The 9,352-nt window shown below is 35.5% G+C and overlaps 1 long non-coding RNA gene across 1 annotated transcript; it reads left to right on the top strand.

Moving 5' to 3' along the window:
* The first annotated feature begins 643 nt into the window (after positions 1 to 643).
* LOC104871900 lies at positions 644 to 8,639 on the top strand. Its single transcript, XR_782989.1, has 4 exons — positions 644 to 800; positions 1,716 to 1,844; positions 3,643 to 3,821; positions 8,571 to 8,639. It is a non-coding gene; the product is annotated as an uncharacterized LOC104871900 (long non-coding RNA).
* Positions 8,640 to 9,352: the final 713 nt, after the last annotated feature.

Here is a 9,352-nt window from a genome sequence, read left to right as displayed (position 1 = left end):
GTTCTAATTTTTCACGTCATGAGAGCTTTTAACAGTGTAGTTCATTTTCCAAGAAAGGACAGTGAGTCCTTAAAATAATTATTTAGCTAACCTCTGAGTGAACTAGCTCTGCTGTCACTGCTAAAATTTGGATGTACTCCTTGTATTAATAAACTTTGGCTCATTTCTGCTTATTTTAATCTTTTAAGAATAGGTCTCTTTTCTTTGTGGTCTACAATGTGAAACCATAAAAAGTATATTTTAAGTAAGTCCTACTGTTCCTCTTAACTATTAGTTCCCCTATAGAATTCAGTTCTGGAATCTCACATAGTTAAGTCATAAAATAGAAGTCATCAGGGATACTCATCATTGTTAGAACTCCCTAACAAAATGTTGGCTCACACTGTTCAAGATGGCTTATTTTATCTTAGTCCCAGACAAGTTCCCAGGACTCAAAGTAAATATATGTTTTTCCTCAACTGGTCATTAAAACAAAATATTTATTACTGACATATTAGTAAATATTTATTTTAAAAATCATATTTGTACATGTATTGATCTTATTTGAAGTCTGTTTTCTGTGTATTATAAATCTTGCTTGAAAATTCATTGTTATTTATTTTTTCACTGCTTTGATTAACACAATTCCTCATTTCAGTGAGACAAATTCTTGCCAGAACATCAAGACCCACAGATATGTAATTTGCTTGAAATACTAAAAATCTCATTGAAAGGAAGTAAAACATTTCAAAATAGCCATCTGGAAGAAATCTGGAATTAAGGAAGATATTCTCGCCTCGAATGGGCATCGTTTCTATGCAGTAAGGTTCTGTTCCATTGTATTTATAGATTTTATAGCTGCCTTTAAAAATGTGTTTTGCCTTTGAGAAAGCATGAAGAAGATTAAATATCTGCAGGAATTCCTGAGATGGTATGTTTTAAGCAAAACTATGTCAAGTAAAATGAAGGAAAGAAGTGAATGGATTTTTAGTTTTTTCAGCACTGACTAGTTTCTCTTGAAAAGTTTTCCATAGAGGAATAAAATTACAAAGTGGTAGCATGCTAAAATTATTATGCATAAAAACCTTCCTCTCTAGTGTGCCCCAGATGAAAGGAATTTATATCCATATTTCAATGTTAGTCATTCATTCACTACATAATCTGTTCCGTTTCATTATAAACTCCATAACCTTCTGATTAGATCTTGAGTATTTTCATACACTGTATTGCCAATATTTTATTGTAATATTGGTTTAATTTTTCAAAATATATAATTAAGATGGCTTGTGTGCACCCTTTATTTTTAATACCACTTTGAATAAATTAGATGGATACTATATCTGTATACAATGGCTACATGACAAGCACTGCATGGTTTTCCTTAAAAAATGAGTTTGTTTCTCACTCTACTGAAGGTGAAAGTTTATTTCTCACTCCACTATAGTTGAATTTATTTCTCACTTTTTTGAAATTCTAAATTTATTTCTCACTTTATTGAACATTGAGGGATATAAACAAACCTCTTTAAAAATAAACCACCAAGAGTGTAGTAGAGATGAGCAACATTGTGGTATTTCTTCCAGTAAAAGTTAAACATGTGCTAGAGATTCCACAATTTTGTATATTTTAAAATATTCAAAAATATTGAGGCATACACATTTTAATTATGTCTTTGGATTTTAAGAGTAAACTAGAACCACCCTAATTATGTAAATAATCATGTTGTTTGATGGCAGCCTTAGGAAGCTATTCAACAGCTGCAGCTCCTGTAAGCCCACCATATGTCCAGGCTGCAAGGTACAGGACGGCAACAATCCAGTTATTTGTGGAAGCTCCCATCGTTATAGAAAACCATAGGATTTCAGGTGAGGGTGAATGTGGGCGCGTCCTATGTCACCTTTATGCTGAGAGATATAATGTCAAATGTTCAATTGTATCAGGTTAGACAGAGACCTTCAAACTTTCTGTTTATCAGTGTAGAAACCAAAGTAGAAAAGCAAAAATAATATAAATAAAAGAATGATTTTCTTTTGATGAGATATAATATTTTAAAGCAGATGATAAGAATTAAATTTGATGACATTTTCCAATTTTAACTGGCTAAACCTGCCAGAAAATTCAGTGAATAAATTGCAGCTACATTATTTTAAAAGCTTTAAATTGATAATGTATGGCTACAAATATATATTTGTGCATTCTTAATTTTTTGTAATATATTTATTTTCATAGAAAAGTTTATACTACTACTTAATGTTTATTTTAATTGGCTTCCTTCTTATTTTCTAAGGACTCCAACTACTTCTATAAACACTAAGGACAAATAAATTTATGGTTCTTAGATATTAAACTTGAGAAACTAGCCATTACCTTTATTTAAAATAAGTAAAGTGTTTTTCCATATCCACTAGGTACTTGATTGTAGAAGTCAGTATCACAATGTCTTCCTTAGAGTGAGAAAATGGATATAAAAACATAGAAAGTATTTTAAAAGAGGATATGGTTGTTACAAATAGCTGGTATACACAACAACAAACATTTATTTGGTTCACAAGTGTGTGATTTCAAATGATTCTGTATTCTTACCTGGGTTTGATCATGGGTCTGTGGTGGGTAACCAACAGCTGTATTGATACTGGTTGGGCTCACTCTCTTGGATGGGACCTGGCTGTTGGCTGATGTGCTTAGGGCATATTTTATCCTTCAGCAAGCTAGCTCAGGCATGTTCTCATGGCCTTGGGAGGAGCAAGTTTGAGAGTGAGCCCGACTACACAAGAGTTTTACAAGTTTCTACACATAGCTTTAACTAAAAACCTATTGGTCAAAACTAGTCACAGTCAAACCCAGAGACAGAAGAGGACGTTTAGCAACATTAGGCAGACTGCATGGATTCCACAGTGAGAAAATTGGTGTAACTGGGCCGCTGCTGTAATTACCATGCCAAAATGAGAGAAATAAGCACTACAGCCAGCCCTCCATGCCTCATTCACAAATTCAACCAATGATCAAAGACACTGGGAACAAATTATGTCTGTGATAAACATATATAAACATTTTTCTTGTCATTATTCCCTACACAACTATAACAGTTTCTTACAAAACATTTACATTGTATTAGGTATCATAAGTAATGTACTGTTGACATAAAACTATATGGGAGGATGTGCATAGATGATAAGAAGCAAACAGTATTCATTTTTGTGTAAAGGATTTGAACCCCCATGGATTTTTGTATGGAAGAGAGAGAGTCCTGGAACCCATTCCCATGCGTCCTAAGAGACAGCTATCTGAGACTTTAGTGCATAAGGAAGGGACACAGTCTTTGAGAACCAAGAGCAAAACCCGGATACATTCCAAATTACAATAGACTGATGAAAATGTGTTCGAAGTTGAGTGCAAGAAATTGATTTAGGGGGTGATCCATGAGGCACCAGTAGGACAGCGGAAGAAATGAGAAAAGGAAGGGAAGGAAGCTAGTACCGTGTGCTGTAAAGCAGGTGACCACTGTGAGTCTACTAAAGCTCAATCTTGCTAGGTAATTCAAGGAGACAGGGAGAACAAACATCCAGGAGTTACCCAATTGAAGAGCTGGGGATTTATGTGCCACCAGTTCCCTCAGTTACTGGGCAAGGGCTGCTCCTGAAACTGTTAATTCCTTATTTTCAGCTTACCATGTGTATGAGCAGTAAAGAAAATAAAACATCAACAGCTGTGTAGAAAACTCTCCAGCCAGGTGATATAGATCCTGCAGTTAAAGATGAGCCACCAGTCACAGAAGTGGTATATTTGGCATGCTGAGGAAATCTACTATATAACCCAACCGTTTTGTCCTTTGGTATCCTCAGGTAAGAACAAGCAAGGTTATATTGTGATTCCCTAAAAATTTAATCCCACAAGATCTCTTTTTTGTGACATCAAAAGTTTTACATATAATTACATCTTAAAATTATACCCAAACTAAACCTTACTTTCATCATAAAATTATCATAACATATTTTAACTATTGGGTTTTTTTGTCAGTTCCCTCATGTTCGATGGCCTATATCATAAGGGAATGTATCTTATTCTAACACTCCTTTTATATCTTATTCCAGTTTCTACTTTCTGAATAGCCATCATTTCTGTTTATTTGGACTAGTCATTACTTTTCTCATTTGTTTTAAAGAAAACTTTATGACTTTGCAGGATCAATATCTAAAATAGGAATGATCTGTAACTTACTTCAGAAGTGATCTTCTGAATTGTACACATTCATTTCCATTAACACTTTCATGTTTTCTACCTTGGTTTAATCACTATTATAGGAATTCCATGTAGTGGTAGTGTTCTAGTTAGGTCTAACAAATATTTTAGGTATAAGTAGTAGAAATTCTATATAGGTGAATACAAGATCCACTTTAGATATGTTATCCTAGGAAAAGGCATGCCTCTGTTTGCAAACTTTAAGGGTTCTTTTGTTGCAAGATAAATTACAGACTCCTTAGCTAAATATTTCAAACAATTCAGAACCTCATTTAAGCCTAGATTGGAAATCCTGCTTCTCAGTATTTCCATACCCCAAGCTAGTGCTGAAACCAAGTTGTTTTGTTTTGTTTTGTTTTTTCCTCCTACTTTGGCTGATTGTTTTTTAACCTCTGTGTTATTGCTCCCTTAAATCTAATACTGAAATTCTCTCATATGTAATTTTCCTTCAAAATCATGCTGAAAAACTTGTACAAATAGCACAATGAGGGCTGGGAGACCACTCCCCTCCTTTCACTTTAGTTTGGGCAAAGTCCCAGGGCCATCTTCTTTCCACCATGACCTGTAAATTAATCTGAGTGAGCTCTGGAACACCCAGACTTGTTGAAAACCCCTGACTCAGCATGACTCAGCACTCTGTTAATCATTCCGGTTCATCTTACTTAGTGACCCAAGGAGACACGCTGTGCAGGGGTGCGCTTCTCTTAAGATCTGAAAGCCTGATTTATCTATGCTATTTTTCCATTTTACCTGTTGTCCCAGCACCATTTTTCTGTACATGCCACTTTTTTCTAGGCACAGACCTCCCTGAGCAGTTCTTCCTGTGGTCTTCAATAAATGTGGCTTTATTTCTCTTACCATTGGATATACGCTTGCAATTCTTTGCTCATTGTACACAAGAGCCTGAAATCTGTCAGATCCATCCTATGGTTATTGGTACCTCTTAGAATCATTTCCCAAATCAATGTCTTGCATTCTGCTTGTCTCAGAATCTTCTAACGTAGGACCCCAAATGCAGACAGATGGGATACATGTAATTGATTTTGTGTTAGCCAAGAAAAATTTTTGACTATCACTGCAAACTATGCATGTGCATATATATAATATATATATATATATATATTATATATGTATCAATGAATAAATGACAAAGAATAGCCTACTAAAAGAAAATTCAGACACTCCAATTTTATCTCTTATGATGTTTAGGACTTCACTGTATATTACCAACATACTTAGAATAATATTCTATGTTCAATAATGTCCATTTTAGTAAATTCTAATAAAATAGCCTACTAAGAAAATTCAGACACTCCAATTTTATCTCTTATGATGTTTAGGACTTCACTGTATATTACCAACATACTTAGAATAATATTCTATGTTCAATAATGTCCATTTTAGTAAATTCTAATAAAATTGAAGCCTACAAAAAAAAAGATTTTAAAATTCCAAGGCCTTCGGGACATAGCTCCATGGTAAACCAGTTGCCTAGCATGAGCAATGTCCTAGGTTCATTCTCCAGCACTACAAAAATAAATCTATAAAATGAAAGGTAGAAAATTATAAGATACATTTTTTAAATGTCTAAAAAATGCAATTTCCTCTCTACTACTTTTGTTCAGAATCTTTTAATTTATATTTTGAGGTGGTAGAGATTGAGCCAATTGCTCTATCACTGAGCTACACACTCAGCCTCTTTACAAAGTTTAAGGTAGGATACAATAACTAGATAACTGCAACTGGTGATGAAAGAGAGACACCAGAATGAGTAAAAGATAACTTTGTATGCATTTTACGCATTTTGAAATTTTTCTTAAGCAACCAGATTTCCAGAGAGAATCATAAATTTGACTTTCTAAGAACAATCTCAGATGACAGTTAACACTATTTGTGTGTGAAATGATAACTCCCCTCAATCCATGTTAAAATTAAAGAGAAATAGGAATAAAGGCAGGGACAATTATAGGGGCCTATATGAGAAAAACATATTCATTAGTCATAGTTAATTATAACTTAAGGATTCCAGATTACATAACTAGCAACAAAAAAAAAAATAGTGTTTTAGTCCAAGAATTGCAACTTTGCTCGTTGTTTTATCAGAATGCATGACAGTTATAAGAAGAAATACATCAAATTAAAAGACTTCCTGTTTTGATGCCACAAACTTACACTTCGAAATTATATCTATTTACAGAATAAAGCTTTCACCTTTTTCAAGTCAGTTTTTAGCACCCTCCATCCCACCAGAAGTGCACATAAGAATAACAAGTAATAAACAAATATATAAAGTATTGCAAAATGGAAGATGTATTAAAATCACTAAGTCAAATTAAAAAATATGATTTTGTCCTCAAAAGAGGTAGAGGGATGGCCTGTTAAAGGAACAACTACCGCTGGGTGTGTTGGTGCATTGCCTACAATTCCAGCACTTGGGAAACAGACAGGAAGCTCACTGGAAGCTTGAGGCCAGCCGGTGATACATAGTGAGTTCAAGGCCAGCCTGAACTGTAAAGTGAGACCCTGTCTTATAAAAATCAAAACAAACAAATGAACAACAACAGAATATGGCAATGACTTTCTCCCTATTCCTGGATCATCGGGAGTGTTCCTCTCCAAAACTGGATTGGTGCTCTCCTTAGCTGTAAAATGTCCATAATGCCTACATTAAATCAAGTTGCAAAGAAACAATTTTCAAATATTAGTAAATCTTATACATCAGACTATTTTAGGAGTGAGTAGTGTCTGTAACAGGACTGATTTTTGAAGTTGTTTGCTGGTCCGTTGCAAAGAAACAATTTTCAAATATTAGTAAATCTTATACATCAGACTATTTTAGGAGTGAGTAGTGTCTGTAACAGGACTGATTTTTGAAGTTGTTTGCTGGTCCTATGTTACGGATAAGAAATTCTCCAAACCTGGTAAGTCTCAATCGAGAAGTTGTATCTTCTCTTTATGCTGTCATTAAGGAGGTACAGGGCCCAAGGAGAATGTGATCTGTAATCTGTTCATTTGGCAAGGCCATGTGGAAATTAGGAACATGAAGTACCACCCTCATGGCCTATGGTAACTGTTTTGAAAAGAGAAGAAACCAGTTTTAATTTCATGAAATTAGTTTCAATTATTCATCATTTATAGCACATCCTGAAATTTATAAAAAGAACAGAAATTCTAAACAAAAATTGCCTTTGAAAATATGTAATTTATTGTGTCTTTGCTCTATGGCCAAATATATATATTTAGGGGGAAACACAAGCAAGTGAGGAGGATTTCATTCCAGAAACCCTTTATTCAGTTACTTTTCAACCTTTCACTATGTAAGGTCCATCTTGAAAACAAAATATCTTCTGGTCACACGGAAGTTTTCATGTTAATAAAATGGTTGTGATAACATCTAATTAATCATCAAAACGGACAGTAGCTTATCTTTCTATGTGACTCCATTATTATTGTTTCCATTATTTATTTGGCAGTTATCTTTGAAGGGTAACTGACTGAGAAAAACACAGAATCCATAAAAACACTGTAAATCTATCGAGGCCCTGGCCGAGGGTCTCAATCTCCTGCAAGGCAGTATGACTGTAGGCAAAAGAAAGGCACAGAAACAAGACTTAAACAGAGAGCAGGGCACTGGAATGGGCCTTACCAAACATGTGGCAATGAGGCCGAGCAAGGACCACAAAGCCCAGGTCCACTGGTATTTATTGATTATACAGGCTTGTGTAAGAATAGGGTAGAGGGACTCATGTGGCACCTGGCGACATCAGCTGACACAGGCAAGGCTTGTAGAAAGGACTAGGCATTCTTGAAGAAGGAACAGAACTGATCAAAGGTCAGTTATGGTTTACTGAAAACAATTAAGGGATGGGCAGCTCTGGAGATGGAATGTGGATTGGAACCACACAGTCCTCAGCTGCTGTATTATCTCAGTAGGGTCCCTGCAGCTTCACAGAGCAGGATTTAGATTTCCATGGCAGCCATTGGCACACAAGCTGTACTAGCCCTTAGCACCTTCCAGCATGCCCCTGTGAGTCACATAGGCTTTAGTCCAGCTCCAAGAACATTACAGCCAATTATAGGGGGGAAAATGCCTGCTCTGTATTACAGTCAGTTCTGACTTTGGTCAGGGTGGTCTTCCACATAAATCTTTTAGTGGGTATTATTTACTCCCTGTAAACAACAACATAATATAGTCACGTTCTTCAAACCTTGCTAATTAAACAGCATAAAATTTTAATAAACTGTTGTAACTTATTTGGCATACTTATCAAAGAATGAAAAACACTAAATTCAATAAAGTAGGAATACTTTCCTAAGACTTTTCTTCTGGTACTTTTTTCCCCTGATGGCAGGAAAGCAAAAATAAGGAGCTCATCTAAGATTAAACCACAGAATCACCAAGTGACAGAAGGCCAACCGGCAGACACTGGATCTGAATCCCATTCCTGGCTTTTGACATATAACATGAACCTTAGATTGTGTTCTTCAGAAGCAAACTTTGAAACAAAGGGAGGTGTGCAAATGATTTATTCAGTGAGCATTTCCAGAGGAAACCAGTAAGAATGATCAGAAACAATAGGAAAAGGAAGGAAACTAAGCAAAGATATATGCTCAACTGGAGTCCCATTAGCCTGACTCCTAGGAGAGCTCTGGAACATGAGTTACCAGCTCAGGACAAAGAAAGCAGACTTGTTTACTCCTGCAACAGCTCCTGCCAGGATAATTGTCCTTTAAGAAGTCTACAGATTTGAGTTGTTAAGAATGAAGCATAAAAAAGCAGAAGGATGGGGCAAAGAATTAGTAAAACTTATCTCAGGGTTTTTGGTGGTAGGAAAAACAATAGCAACCACCACACATACAAGGGACCCAATAGTACTAGTCCTTGTGCCAATTCATGTATGGTATTTTGTGCTCCATTAGCCAGCTTCTTGGTTAAATAATAAATCAGTGTGGTTGTCTGATTGCCAAAAAGGCAAATATGGCCCAAGCGCTGAGCTGGCTGCAGTTTGATGATCCCTGATCAAGGCTACTGGAAGAACATGAACTTTTTATGCAGTAGTATTGCTGGTAATACTCAACTTCCAGATTTTCTGTGTAGAACAAAACAGGGTAAACTTATTATTTGATCCCATTT

This window comes from Fukomys damarensis, unplaced genomic scaffold, assembly GCF_012274545.1.
Source record: "Fukomys damarensis isolate Sample0158 unplaced genomic scaffold, DMR_v1.0_HiC HiC_scaffold_7, whole genome shotgun sequence".
Lineage (NCBI taxonomy): Eukaryota > Metazoa > Chordata > Mammalia > Rodentia > Bathyergidae > Fukomys > Fukomys damarensis.
Note: the sequence above shows the minus strand (reverse complement) of the source record. Positions and strands in the feature narration are given on the sequence as shown.